The 14,838-nt window shown below is 31.2% G+C and overlaps 1 long non-coding RNA gene across 1 annotated transcript; it reads left to right on the top strand.

Moving 5' to 3' along the window:
* The first annotated feature begins 1,074 nt into the window (after positions 1-1,074).
* On the top strand, positions 1,075-6,739 carry LOC143046791 (uncharacterized). The gene is made up of 4 exons (XR_012969281.1): positions 1,075-1,166; positions 3,574-3,718; positions 5,296-5,459; positions 6,008-6,739. It is a non-coding gene; the product is annotated as an uncharacterized LOC143046791 (long non-coding RNA).
* The last annotated feature ends 8,099 nt before the right edge of the window (positions 6,740-14,838 follow it).

Raw genomic sequence — 14,838 nt, 5'->3', positions numbered from 1 at the left:
ATATACATTTAAGTTGTTTTCAGATTGATTTCCAACACCCGATATTGTACAACACAAAAGCAAAATCGCATGATATAGAGACATGATATCTTGTGAGTTCACATTAACCAATACAATAAACATATCAACTATCTTTTTCAAATACGGTCAGCTTTTATTGAAACAGAGTGATATAAAAAGGAATCTACAAAATGTTTGCAGAAAAGTAGTCGTTACCACTGTTTTTTCTTTACTTTTATTTGTATTTAAAACAAAAGAACAAATTGGTATATGCACAATGCTCTTTTGAACAAAAAATGAATTAGTTTAGTATCTACAGCGTAAAACAAGACTTGAATGTTTCATTTTTTAGTTACCGCATTGGAAGTGTGAATTGCACACTTTTGTATATATTCCGGTACTTTTTATATAGTACAAATGTTGATTTTAGAGTGAAGGAAGACGGGGTTTTTGAAATAACATTAGTTATTCACTATACAGATAAAATATTTTGAATATTTCATTCATTTCTTGCCCATAAGTCACTTCACAATTTTCGATATTATTAAACTAGTCTTGCCCACAAAAATATCAAGTTATTCGATAACTTTTAGTACTCTACGTTATTGTCTTCATGATTTGTTCTTAACAGTATATAAAACTTTACAATATTTCAAAACATTTAAGCCTTAGCCAGACTGGGCAAACCTTTGAGTCACTTTTGGCTGATAATGCTTCTTAAAATTCTAATTAATTAGGTATAAACCTTTTTAGATAATGCCGTGTGCTATTCATCTCCCAAAGCGTCAATCGTACTAGTTGTTTTAAGACAAATTTAGAATTTCATTTCAACAGTGAAATTTTGATATAAATGTTACATTAAAGATATGTTTGTTTAGTTAATGGACGAACGATCACCAGATTTATGTTAATCATATATAAATACAAACATTCTTTTGCTATTTAATTTCCAAATATCCACCCGATATTGTACAACACAAAAGCAAAATCGCGTGATATTGAGACATGATCCTTTTTTTGTTAACATTAACCTATAAACTTGAACAATTGAATATAGCAAGTTAAATTTATCTTTTTTTTTAAATACGGTCAGCTTCACTTGAAAGACAGAAAAAAAAGAATCTACAAAATGTTCGGATTTTTCAAGATATTTCTGATATTTGTTGGTATGTACTCATATGTTAAATTGCATTCATAATGTTCATACACTTTATTTGCAAAATGAAGTTACTGTTTTATGTACGATGTTTTATTAGAAAAAATATGAGTTAGCATATGATTTACAGCTTGAAGCAAGTCTGAAACATTCCATTTGGTTTTACTGCATAAAAATTTTGAATTATACGCTCTAATGTATATTCCTGTAATATGTATAACAATTGTCGAAAATAGAGTACTGGATAGCAAGGTTCATCATAAGCAGGCTAATAAAGCCCTTTTTCTTTGCTTTAGTTGCGGTGAGTAATCATTAAAACGATATAGTTCATTTTTGAATGTTGTGGGTTTTTTTTTACAACATACCGTTATCATTAGGTTAGTACGTCTCCTGAACTGATTTAATATATGTTATGAAATTGTATTAATAATATGTCTCTCGATCTAACGATTTATGTTAAAAAGGTTGAGATGCTTGAGATCTCGAGAAAATAAAATATTTTAACGCGGTAAAAAGTTATCAAAGGTACCAGGATTATAATTTAATACGCCAGACGCGCGTTTCGTCTACATAAGACTCATTAGTGACGCTCAGATCAAAATAATTATAAAGCCACACAAGTACAAAATTAAAGAGCATTGAGGACCCAAAATTCCAAAAAGTTGTGCCAAATACGGCTAAGGTAACATCTGCAGATGCAACTTCAAACTCACTGTTCCTTTGATGCGAATGTCATACAAGTGAGAGGTTTAGCTAGCTATAAAAACAGGTTCAATACACCATTTTCTACTTTAGAAAATGCCTGTAACAAGTCAGGAATATGACAGTTGTTATCTATTCGTTTGGTGTGTTTGAGCATTTTATTTTGCCCTTTGATTATACTACTGTTGCCTTTATTAAGAGAAGTAAAGGACAAACCATATACAGTTAAGTCTGCCTCATATATTGACCTACATCTAGAAATTGACAATGAGGTTCGGTTTAAAACAAAACTTTACCTTAGAAGAGATTATTGCAGCTTCCTAATTGTGACCTTTTCATTTTTTATTTATGTAAACCAAGAGTTCCAAATGGTGAAGTTAAATTATACCTCCGTGAATGTTACGGGCACCATCACGAGTTGTTTGACCGTTATGGAATATCCGTTTCACAGATCATATCGGATAAGTTTCTTATGTTGTAACTACAATCCCATTCTCATTTTATTAATATAACCTACCGATTTAGACTATTTACCTGGTTTGTAATAACACCAGCAACATGACGGAGGTCACATATGGAGCAGGATTTGTTCACCCTACCGGAGCACCAGAGATCACCCCAGATTCTTGGTGGGGTTCGTTTTGCTCAGTGTCTAGTTTTCTATGTTGTGCATTGTGTACTATATTAATTTGTCTGTTCGAGGTTTTTTCTTTTATAGCCATGACGTTGTCAGTTTAATTTATATCAATGAGTTTAAATGTCCCTCTGGAATCTTTCGGCCCTCTTCTGTGGTATGCCCAATTTAAAATAAGTCGTTCAACATGTTCGAAATAGCAATTTTGACCTGCAAAAACAAAACGTTGTCTTCGTTTTAATTGCGTTAGGGTATTTTGCGCTCAGTGCGTGATGCGTCAAATCTTTTTCGACTCATTTTGGTATAATGTGTTATTACCGCAGCTGTATTCGTCAGTTACACTTTGATTTGTATACATTGCCAAAAACAAGACAACCATCGTCGTTGTAGGCCAATTATTTGGATCCTATAAGTGGACTAACAATTGCGGCTATGTTAACCAAGTACATTTTTATTTTCGTTTCTTTTTAATTTGCGAGACAATAAGCGTAATTGGTCAATTTGTTCATGTATGGAAATAAGTCTTATAAAGAGGCAACCAATTGCAACGATTTCGTTAACTTGGATTATTGGTAAATTCTTTAGATAAATTTTGTCACTAAAAGTTCACAGTTTTTGAAGTTATTGGTAATTATTTAAAAATGACCAAAATCATCGCTTCAGGGTTAAACACTCCTATAAGTAGTCAGATAGATTCGATTTTGATCAAAAGTTTGTAAGAGTGAATATTTTTTTCCCGGAAACTCACTATAAATTTGGTCTATGTTAATCACTTATGTCAATATTTGAAATCTACATGTTAAACCCCACTTTTGTAGCAAATTATCGATTGCCTCTTTTCAGTCCAATTGAAAATATATGAATAAAGGTATGTGAATCTGGATGTCTTTTTTTATTAAATGAAGTATACATATAACCAATTTTTATTAAGTTTTAAACTTTGAAATGCAACTTTTTCCTCATATTATTATTTTTTATATCTTGTCAAGATAGGCAATGTTTTTATACGCGATGTTTTGTTATTCAGTTTGGTTGTTTAGAATGATGTGTATATGTTTTAAGAAAATTTTCTATTGTCCAGGAGGTCGATTGATCAGTGCCAAAGAATGTAAAGCCTATGATACTATAAACGATTTGTCTTATTGGGTGCACTGTTCCGGGGACTGCTGTAATATTTTGTACGATGACCCGTGCTGCTATTATAAAATAACTTCCGGAACTAAATTGTACGTATTGTGTTCTAAACGATATGTAAGTAACTGTTATCAAGTTATCTTATAAAGGTCACGTTTCATATTTTCAATAATAACTGTGTATGTTCATATCTGAGTATCATGATAACAATTTGATTAGAAGTATTGGTTTTCAGTGTTAATTTTATCAACAAATGTTTATGTTGACAACTTACTCATGATCATTATTACTTGATTTATTTCTCTTGATTGGGCGGGGTTTAACCGGTTCGCTGATCATAGACCAGACCATTTATAGACAGGTGTTTCGGAATAAATTCATCAACGAACAGTTCAGTATTTCGTTCCATATCTGACATTCAGTTCTTTTATATATACGTTTGGTGACACTGATAGGTGATTAGAAATCATTAATTATTATAACGGCACTTATTATTATCACTCACATCTTCAAAAAGACTGTCTGTATGCAAATTCAAACGTAAGCTTCGCCCGATCAGTTGGAAATAACATTGGTAATATGTATAGTTGAACTGAACGTAACTGTAAAGGTTTAAAAAAAGATGTCCCCAAGATATAAAATTGGCCCTAAAACTGTGAAGCTTATTTTATTGACAGAATTTCTATAAATTGCGCATACAGATAATTGCTATGGAACTATTATTACACCTTTGATCAACATCACACAGGGTAATTTTTTTAACAAATTATCTCATCTCAGAGCATATACAAGTGAGGAACTCGTATGGAAATTTCTTTTCCCCTTAAATCAAGGCTTTTGAAATAGATTCATTTAAGAACTAAATTGTGGCATATTGATATTTTGTGAACATTTTAAATCTTAAATTTGACTAAGACATGTCTTATATATAAAAAAGAAGATGTGGTGTAATTGCCAATGAGACAACTGTTCACAATAGACCAAAATGACACAGAAATTAACAACTATAAGTCACCGTATATGTATGGTGTTCTTATTGCAAAACGAACATAGTTGTAAGATATGTTTTTAAAGTGTCTCTGGATACAATAACCTCTATTGTAGACTTGAGATACCTTGCTACATGAGTTATGATGGTCTGATGATCATGACATCATTCACGTTACAGCATACCTTTCCAAGTCAGGAATATGACGGTTGTTGTCCATTCGTTTGATGTGTTTTTTCATTCGATTTTGCCATATGATTATGTACTTTCCGATTGAATTTTCCTCGGATTCAGTATTTTTGTGATTTGACTTTTTCATTGGTTCGTGTCATTTACTGCACTTATCTTTGTGCATGCAGCCATGCTCTTTTTTTTTTTAACTGTGAGTGTTGTGTTGTTCAGTCTGCTAAATAGATACGATTTATTCTTCTTCACTTCGTCAATCGCAATTTAAATCTCTTGCGATAAATCCTGCATGTACCGCTCTTTGCTAATCTAACAAAGGTAGTCATTGTATGTGCCAATAAGTTGACATTCAATAATTATTACTATAAGAATAGGAAAATAAAGAACGTATGAACTTCTTAGCAAACCAGACATTTATTGGAATTCGAAAATGGCTCGATAGCCAAAGCAAAAGAAGAGCCTTATATTTGAATTTAATTATACTCGTCACTGTAGGTCTAATGGAGCTTACTATGGCATGACTGGAGGTGGTATTGTGTTTATTGTGCTCGTTGTAGCATGCTGTTATTATGGGTGTAGGTCGAGAAGACCAAGTGGAGGACAGGTGATATCAACTGTTCAGCCAACAGTACCGTACGCTCCTTACTCTATATCACCTGGTAAGCATAAAAACTATCATTTAAGTTATGCATGGGACAAGGTGAAAACTTTTGTTACTTTTAAAAAAAAACCAATGTAATTGAAAACATCAGCGAACGTCTCTTTAAATTTTAAAATATTTACATTAAAAAACACACATTTTTTAAATAACAGATTGTTTAAATGGAAGAGCAGTGAGACGATCGTCAAATTTTATGAGGCAATTGCATGTTAAAAAAGGTAAAAAAAAAACCATCACAAAGCTTAAATTACCAAGTATATTAAGCATGAATGATCTTTTGAAGATATCGTGTTTTTTTTATAAAAGTAATTGCACTAACGTTCCCAACGTGTTTGATTAGTTTAGTATAATATGTATGGAAAAGTGTCTATTTGTACATATAAATAATGAAAGGATTCAATAAATTGTATTTAAAGACAATTACACATATCAAGAGTTTACTACAATTTCGGCACCATTTGAATTATTTGCGAATCGTGTCTTGCTAATAATTTTTCTATTTAGATTGTCTTAAGACAATTTAGCAGTGTAGATATTCTATTTAAGGAGCACATGGAATGACAAACCATAGTTTTTCGGGGGCACACAATTCGTCAATTGCCTCGGCACCAGTTAACAAGGGTAAACGGAGCTCATCACTGTCATCGCTAAGCAGTAGTTTAAAGCTAGCATCAAATGCATTTGAAATGGGAGAAAATTTAGGTGAATTGATGGCATCATGAGGGAAATATCTAAAGCCTTTATGTAAATTTAGGATTTATATTTCAGCATTGTCAAGATATATGCGTTGTTGTGTACGCAAAGTTTAACTTGTAAACTGACGCTTTTCAATGTGTTCGAAAAAACTAACTACAACATGTACAATGTACCAGGTGTTTTGTTGCAATTTTATGCAATTGGCAGTGTAATGCATGCGTTTATATTCAATACTTTTTAATTGTTAAGCATTCTTCAAGTAATCTTTTTGAGGCGTATAGTATAGACGGTAGATTTTCTGATCATGTTCTTTTTATACATCTGTTTCTAAGACATATTGAAAAAATATTTTCATAATTCATAGCATGTTACAATAATTTCTAACCACGTTGCAATTAAGAATTTTGCAAACAAATCAACCAATATATTTCAGTTTTATTGTATGATATCAATTATTAATCTATTGTGTGACTTTCTTGTAAATGTATAAGTATGTATGTAATTTTTAATGTATAATTGTTATCCTCTTGTAGCACCATACGTGTGCCTAAGTTGTAATAAATTGTCTTGTCTTGTCTTGTCTTGTTAAGATCATTTGTTCTTTAGGGTAAATAAAAACAACATGTTACATTAAGAAGAAATGGTATAATGCACAGTGAGACAACTATCCAGCAGATTCCGAGTGACACGAAAACAAACCTTCGGTCACCGTATGACCAACAGCAATGAGTAAATCCCGTACCGTATAGTCAGCTTTAAAAGACATGACATGACAAAATGTTGATTAACAATTCGAATGGAAAAAATAATGTATAATGTAACTTCATGGTCATTGATATACATCGTAATCATGTGTTTTCAACTTCCGCAGAAATGAAATGTTGTCATTCAGATTAACTAGTTAGAAAACTTTAAATGAAGAAGATTAAAAAAAGCGAATATAGCTTTACTTCAATTTCATTTCGCCAAAACATTTTATAGAAACTATAAATCTAGTATAGTAAAGGATTTGAACTCCTACGGTTTCTCGTTGACCTTCCATATCCAGGATTGATGTAATGATATGTAACAAAATAAGAGCATAAGTATTGATATATAACAATACTTTATATTTTATATTTTGATAATCAAGATGTGCATTTGATTAAATTGTATGGCATTATCAGTTTATTGTGTTTTAACTGTTATTTTATTAATGTGTGAGGATCGTCTTATGATACACTTGATATGGTTTAATATAAAATTATTATTTTATACCATCCTCTGACAACATTGTATGTTTTGTTATTTTCAAATATTTATCCGAACCAAGTGTACATCAAAATATTATATACACTGTAATTACTTTAAATTGTGTAGCTTAAACGAGAGGTATTTGAAACACTGCAAAACCAAAACGTGTAGAAAGACCTTGACAGATACAATTCTGCCTGGTCCTTGACAACCGATATAAGACATATTATGACAAAAAGACAACAAAATATTTTTCAAATAGTAGCTGGAATATACGTATTCATCTTACACAATTTAATGCCAAAATTTTAAAAATTGTGATTGAACAGTTGGTTTTTGGTTATTTTGCATCTTCCTAAATCAGGATTTCAAAAGTTTAACGGAAAACGTAATGATATGTGTTGGTACTTATTTTTGGCAGTGTTGTAGAAATAATTTTAGTCATGTTTTGAAAAGGTCCCGGTATTGTGTTCACATTTTACAAAATATAACACTCTTTCCAGATACGGATAATTACATCTAGATTTGATTTTGCCATACCTTTTACATTTAAACTAAATTATATCTGCTAATAGGTCATAAAGAAAACTGCATATACTGATGTAGGATAAACAAATTATGTAAATCTAAATTTTGAAGAAATTCTATCAGATCTCAACTTGCATTTAACTATTTGATACAAAAGATTCGACTTCTGTTGGAAGTTCTTTAGGCAAACGTTTATAATTATACATGTATGTGCATTTTTATGTTTACATTCCACTAATTATATGTATTATTCAATTCGAAGCTGTATTCGAAATGTCGGAACTTTTTGTTGGGAATAACACACAATAAGGGAAGGTATGAAGCAAAAAAACACGTCATGATTTGTTAAGCAACTGACTTATACATTATCATTTTGATTGATACATACATAATATATAAATTTATCATTTTCCAAAACGAAGTTGTTAACAAATACATTGAAACAAGATAATGAATTTATGGAATTAATAAATACATATTTTGTCGTTTATAAACATGATAAAGGATGAATTAATAATAAAAAAAATTATGTACATGTCATAATATCATAATCGTCATCAGTTTTCCGTCCAAGAACATGATCGTATGTGTCGTCTTCTCTATTCCCTTCCTGTCTCTTATGACTTGATGCGTCATATACGTCGTCAACAGTATGGTTGTAAATTGCATTACCGTTGACCGCGTGCAGACCTGCTGAATCGTATGTTCCTTCTGTCGCCATTTCATATGGAGATGCCGTTGGTTTAGTTATATCGTTTCGGAGACGATTTTTTGCAGGTTTGTTTGAACATTTATCATGTTCTGCAGTCATTTTTAAGTGTCTGTTGAAACCAGTTTTATTTAAATCTAAAACGACACAATTTTCAATGGATGATTTTCCAGATGTGTTAACCAGGCCTCTATTTTTGTTACTTTGATCAATCAGAGCATACTCACTATCACCAGTTGTACCTTTATCAGCCGGATTATCCATGCTATCAATATAGGTATATTCATCGTCCGTAACATGCAAAGGAGATTTATATGTTACATTGTAAAGGTGTTGATCTACAGATATATCACCTATCAACTCGATTTTGTCGACTTTTTGCTCTTTCTGCTGTGGTAAACCTACACCTTGGTTTCCGACATAAGTATTCTTCTGATGGCTACTACCGTCGCTTTTGTTTTTATCAGACCTTTCAAGCAGATAAAATATTTCGAGTCAAGCATTTGAAAGAAAGTAATAAATAGATATCGGTTTTTTAAAAATAAATATTTTTTTTATGTAAACTTCTTAAGCCTACTTGGTATAAATTCTTTCTCTGTTTTAAGAAACAGAACATTATACCTATAACCGAACAAAACCAATAGAAATGTAACCGCCGAAATGATTAAATATCTTTTACTTGCTTCAAATGATATAAAAAGGAAGGTATTCGAATTACATACTAAATGATTGAATGTAGTCTATTCCTAATAACACTATCTTTTTCATAGCATAGTTGTCTTAACTACCTGCTTGGTTCGAAAAAGAATATATACAATAAATTTTAGAACTGTTTGTTATCGCTGTTTTGTGCATTTTACTTTGATCTATTTTTTTGTGATAATTTCTCATATCATGCTTCTCGCTAGAGATGGATAATTATCCTCAGAAGGCACGTGGCGTTGCTGATAAAATTGACAACGTCGTCATAGGTAAAATAGCGATAAACAGAATATCATTGGTCATCTCAACTCGATTCAAATCAATCTCGTTGAGATGATCAAAGATAATCTATAAACATAATACTATTTCCTGACAGGAATGTGAATTGAAAAAGAGATATGAATTCTCAGAATCCAGCTGTATTAGTATAATTGTTATTTTAGTACTGTAACATCAGTATTAACGAACATATCTCTTATACTAACAATTATATATTACCTTCGAATTAAGAAAATGATAAGGATAATAACGCTTGCTACCATACCACAACCTAATGAAACTCCAACCGCAATACCTTTAAAATTTAACAAAAGGTATAAGTTGGCATGATATATTGTGTTACTGGTATGATATAAAAGAAGTGTAAAGTAAACGTAAATGAAACCTACCCGAACGTCAACAACAAAAAAAGTGATATGTCAGTTAAGAAAGTCGTTTGTAGACAAAACGCACGTTTAGTGTACAAAATTGCAATCCTGGTTTATATAATGTGTTGATTTCGGGCTCTTAATCCTCACGAGACTTTAAAGTCTTTAGTTTTGTATGTTGTGTTTTTTTCATCTGTTTGTCTTTTATTTTAAGCCATGATGGTGACAGTTTATTTTAACTGTATGCGTTTGAAGGTCGATTTCGGACCTTTCGCCTCTTTTTATTAAATGTATTGCAATATATGATGTAGCATCTATACTTCTTCCTTCAAGTAAATATAATTTCGATATTACGTAAGACAAAACATAAAGAAGGGCATGACTTTTACCGGCACATGCAACGATATGGAGTAGTTAAACTAGGTATGAAAACGTTACTTCTAGATTCAGTGAAAGTAAAACGTTTAACCCTAAACTAGCAGTATACGAGAAGGCAAAAAAGTACAAACAAAAACATTCTTATTAATTTTATATTGCCCGCCGTTACTGGAACCATGTTTTTTTTTAATCAATTTTTGCGCGACTGTAAAATAACAAATCACAAAGGTACGTTCTTCATGTACATTTATACTCTTGTTTAGAAATAAAGAAACTATCATTGACCTGAAGCTGTTACAATTACTATATTGTTCAAGCTTTCACAAACAATAGGCTAAGTGTAACAGCTTAAGACCAGTATATCAATTATCATAGTAAAAATAAATAATAAAAATATATCATATCAATGACATTAAGGAATACATTATACTTGATTTCTAAGAGATACCTTGATAATATGAATGTGCCATGGAAAATACACGGAAAACAATTCCTTTTTTTTTTTGCATAGATGTGCAGAACAAAATGCAAAACATTTACCTGTCAAATTTGAATACTCAGACTTAAGCCGTGACCTGGATTTTTTTGCATTTTCTACAATGATAGACAAATAATTCATGCGAAAGTAAATATAAAGAGCAAGACATTAAGATAGGAATTTGAGTGAGCTTTTATATCTTTAAGATAACGAAACTTTAGAAAATATACTGATCGAACTAAAGAAGTCCAAATTTCATTTGTTTGTTTAATGTTTTATTAGTTGGTAAACTATGTTTAAATTGTTTAATGTCAAATACTTTAATCTAAGAATTTACAACAATTGTGTTAAACTTAGTTTTCATTGAATTTGAAGTATATTAAGAATGAGCCCAAACCTGAATATTTGTTTTAGGTAGGCCAACATTACAACATAAAATTTTAACACAGATCTATCTTCAGATTCCCTGGGTGCCAAATGTAGAGCGCAACATTTTATGCAATGTAGTGATAAACCAGTGATGTAGCGTTCGTGAGTATATATTTTTTTTCATTGTAATTTGTTATTCCATATTTCATTATAACTGCGTTGTTTTGGGGTATTTGTTTTTGGTTTGACCTGCTCTAATCATGCTAATGTGTAGGTGTTTGTTGTTCGTGTTTTCTTTACAACAGTATTTGTCTGACTGTTGTCTGTAAGTAGTTGTATGTCTGCCTTTCTACGAGTCATAATTATTGCATCATAAACATGTTTACAAAACAGACCACAGGTATGAGTTACAAGTAACACTTACATAGATGAAAGTATGACTTTTTTATTTCCAATAAATATATATGATTTACCTTCACACGTATAATCAATTGTCATGCTATATCGACTAAAACATTCAGGATTACTTTGTATAATCCAATAAAAGTCGGCTGTACAAATATCTGATTCATCTGTATTTTTGCAAAATGATTGTTTGGCTTTCATATATGTATCATTGCAGAAGTCAAATTCGGGGTCAAATGTTATTCCATCACTCTGAATAGTCAAATATTTATTTGAACAAGATGAAAGCGAGATTGGTTCCTGAACATTTTTACATGATTTTTCTAATTCCGACGAAGTTTCCTCATTTGAATTTATCCTACATTGACCAGAGTCTGATTGTTGACATCTGCTGCTAAAATCTGTATATGGAATTGGAGGAGTAAGGAAATATAAAAAAAAATAATGTTTATACAGTTTGCAGGATAAATTCTTTGAAAGACAAAACAAAAAATAAGATTAAAATATTAACTTACTTTTGAGACATATCGGACATATTAAGACACATTTTTGCACGTGACAAAAGTAAACAAACTACCATTTCATAAGTAGTTAAGATGCTTGCTTGCAACTAGATTTTATTTTCCTTTGATACAGTACTACTTTTTGATACATTTATATGTCACATATTTTCTTTGGAGCGTATAGTTCTTGTTAATACGTTAATCATATAAATAAATCTATTGTTGGTTTCTTCTGATTTTTATTGATAATGAGAGCCTTCATTTTTTTTTTCAAATCATACATTTCAAAATGATGCAATGGCTGTGTTGATAACTTCGTACTTTTGCTACATTTTAACTCACTAATTATTCTGTTAATCAAAATTCTGCCGATATGTTTTGATCTGATGAAACAACAATTTATACGAAATTGAGAATTTGTTTCAAAAAACGTTCTTGCGGTTGTTGTGTGTGCATTGGGCTTTACTGTTGATACATGTTCCACGATAATTAACCGAACATGATTTCATCTTTGATAATACTTTGTTCAGCATAACAAATTTTCAAAACAAAACTACTAAATACTGTAAACATAATACCTTTGCAGTTATTATTTCTTATAGTTATATCATCGAGAGCAATGTCACCCTTACTTCCATCTCCTCGTATTCCTTCAAATTTTATTTTGAAATTGCCAATTTTGTAAATAAGGTTTATAGCCTTATATATCCATTTAGTTCCTTTCGCACCTGTTTGAGTCCAAATTGGAATGTTCCCATATTCATTTGGGTATATCTGATATACAAGGAGTGAGCCAATATCTCTTCCACGCATGTGATACCAAAACGATAAACACTGGTTAGAGCTTGATGTTATTTCAACACTTTCTAATGTTGCAACATTGCCGTCATTACCTTTGCTAGCTTCTGTATACGCATAATAACCAGCTATTAAACATTTTATAGATTAACATACATTATACTTAAAATATTCTTCATTGTAATATTTCCATAGATTACGCTGTTCACTTTGAAGTTTCATCCCAAAACAGAGATCCAATATAGAAAACAAATATTAATCATATTAATATATTCCAGCAAAAAGCAGTAAACGATCATTACCACATAATAGTGAATCAATGTTCAGGTAAAAATATAGAAGAATATTTGAGACTAAGATATTATTTTATAAAGCTTTTAACAATTTCTTTTTTAACATATTAAGTCCTTTAAAATATATGCAAATATTCCTCAGTCTGTCCTGAATATTAGTAATTATACAAGTACTGTTTGACTTCGGTATAATAATTTCTCCTGCTCATCCTTCACACAAAAAAATCATATTCAACTTGACCACATGGTCTTGCTTGGTATAGTTCATTTTTCATTCGATATTTTACAAGTTTTTGTATTGACATAAATGACTCTTAAAAACTATATCATTCAATTTTGATATTTTCTAATATTTCATCAATTGATCAATTTAGATTTCCTGATCTTTAAATCTCCTGTATCGATCTCAAGGACAAGTGAATGTTACACCCCTCAAAGATTGTATAAACTATTAAAATATGCAGATATACTTTGGATGCATACAATCGGTAAAATAACCATGGCGTTGTCTGATTTTTTTGTTTGTTTTAGTTATGAGTTTGTATGTCCTTTTAGCATAGTCCGATAAATTTCCATAGAATTGAGAATGTAAATGGGAACTGTGTCCAAGGTAAATATCAGACGAAATAAACGCAGAACACCCAAGTCTACAAATGGGGTTTGAACGCATTAAGAAAATACTGCGTCCGAATCGGGCTTCATTTGAACGATGAGCAATCATACTAAATGCTAGTCGCCACTCCTAAGTCTGAAGTATAAAGTAACCAAAATCAAAAACAAAATCAAAAAGATTAACAGAGGTCAGAGAATCCTCACTTGGGACAAAGAGTTATGCGGCGGGGTTGAATATATTTTGTGAGATCCCATCCCTTTTATACATATTTTCAATGTGGAGTAAACATATACACGAAACGCATAATACAAATTACGTTAAAAGAAGCCCGAGTAAGATATTCGAATGTGTAACAGTTTGAAGAAACTAAGCAAAATGACAATGATAAACACAGTCAATTATCGAAAGAACATGTCTTCATCATATGACACAAACCCTTCCGTCAGTGGTTTAGTATAAGGCCATCATAAAGTACATGAATACGACAAATAAGTAACCGTAACATGCAGCTAACATGTAAACATCAAATCAGTCAATCACGATTTGACGATGATTATAAATATATGTATAAATTTGGAAATTAGTATGGACTAGTATATATTTGTTATGGGGCCAGCTGAAGGACGCCTCCGGGTGCGGGAATTTCTCGCTACATTGAAGACCTGTTGGTGACCCTCTGCTGTTGTTTTTTATTTGGTCGGGTTGTTGTCTCTTTGACACATTCCCCATTTCCATTCTCAATTTTAGTATAGGTTTTATGTCGTTTTACCTTAAAACTTCAATCTCAAACATACTTCTATGTCGTTTTTGAAGACTATCGATTTAAATAGTGCTTATTTCATCAAATTGATTTGAAACGGTGTTCTGATTTCAAATCTTAGTATTCCAGGTTTTTTTAAACGTTTTGCTCTTATTCGTAAATTTGAATAGATAAAAGTTGAAAGTTAAAGGGTACTTAATTTGATTATTGTGACCTTGGAAAATTTTACTTAGACATGTTGGATACTGAAGATCAACAGACACTA

This window comes from Mytilus galloprovincialis, chromosome 9, assembly GCF_965363235.1.
Source record: "Mytilus galloprovincialis chromosome 9, xbMytGall1.hap1.1, whole genome shotgun sequence".
Classification (NCBI taxonomy): Eukaryota; Metazoa; Mollusca; class Bivalvia; order Mytilida; family Mytilidae; genus Mytilus; species Mytilus galloprovincialis.
This window is presented reverse-complemented; position numbering and strand designations above follow the sequence as displayed.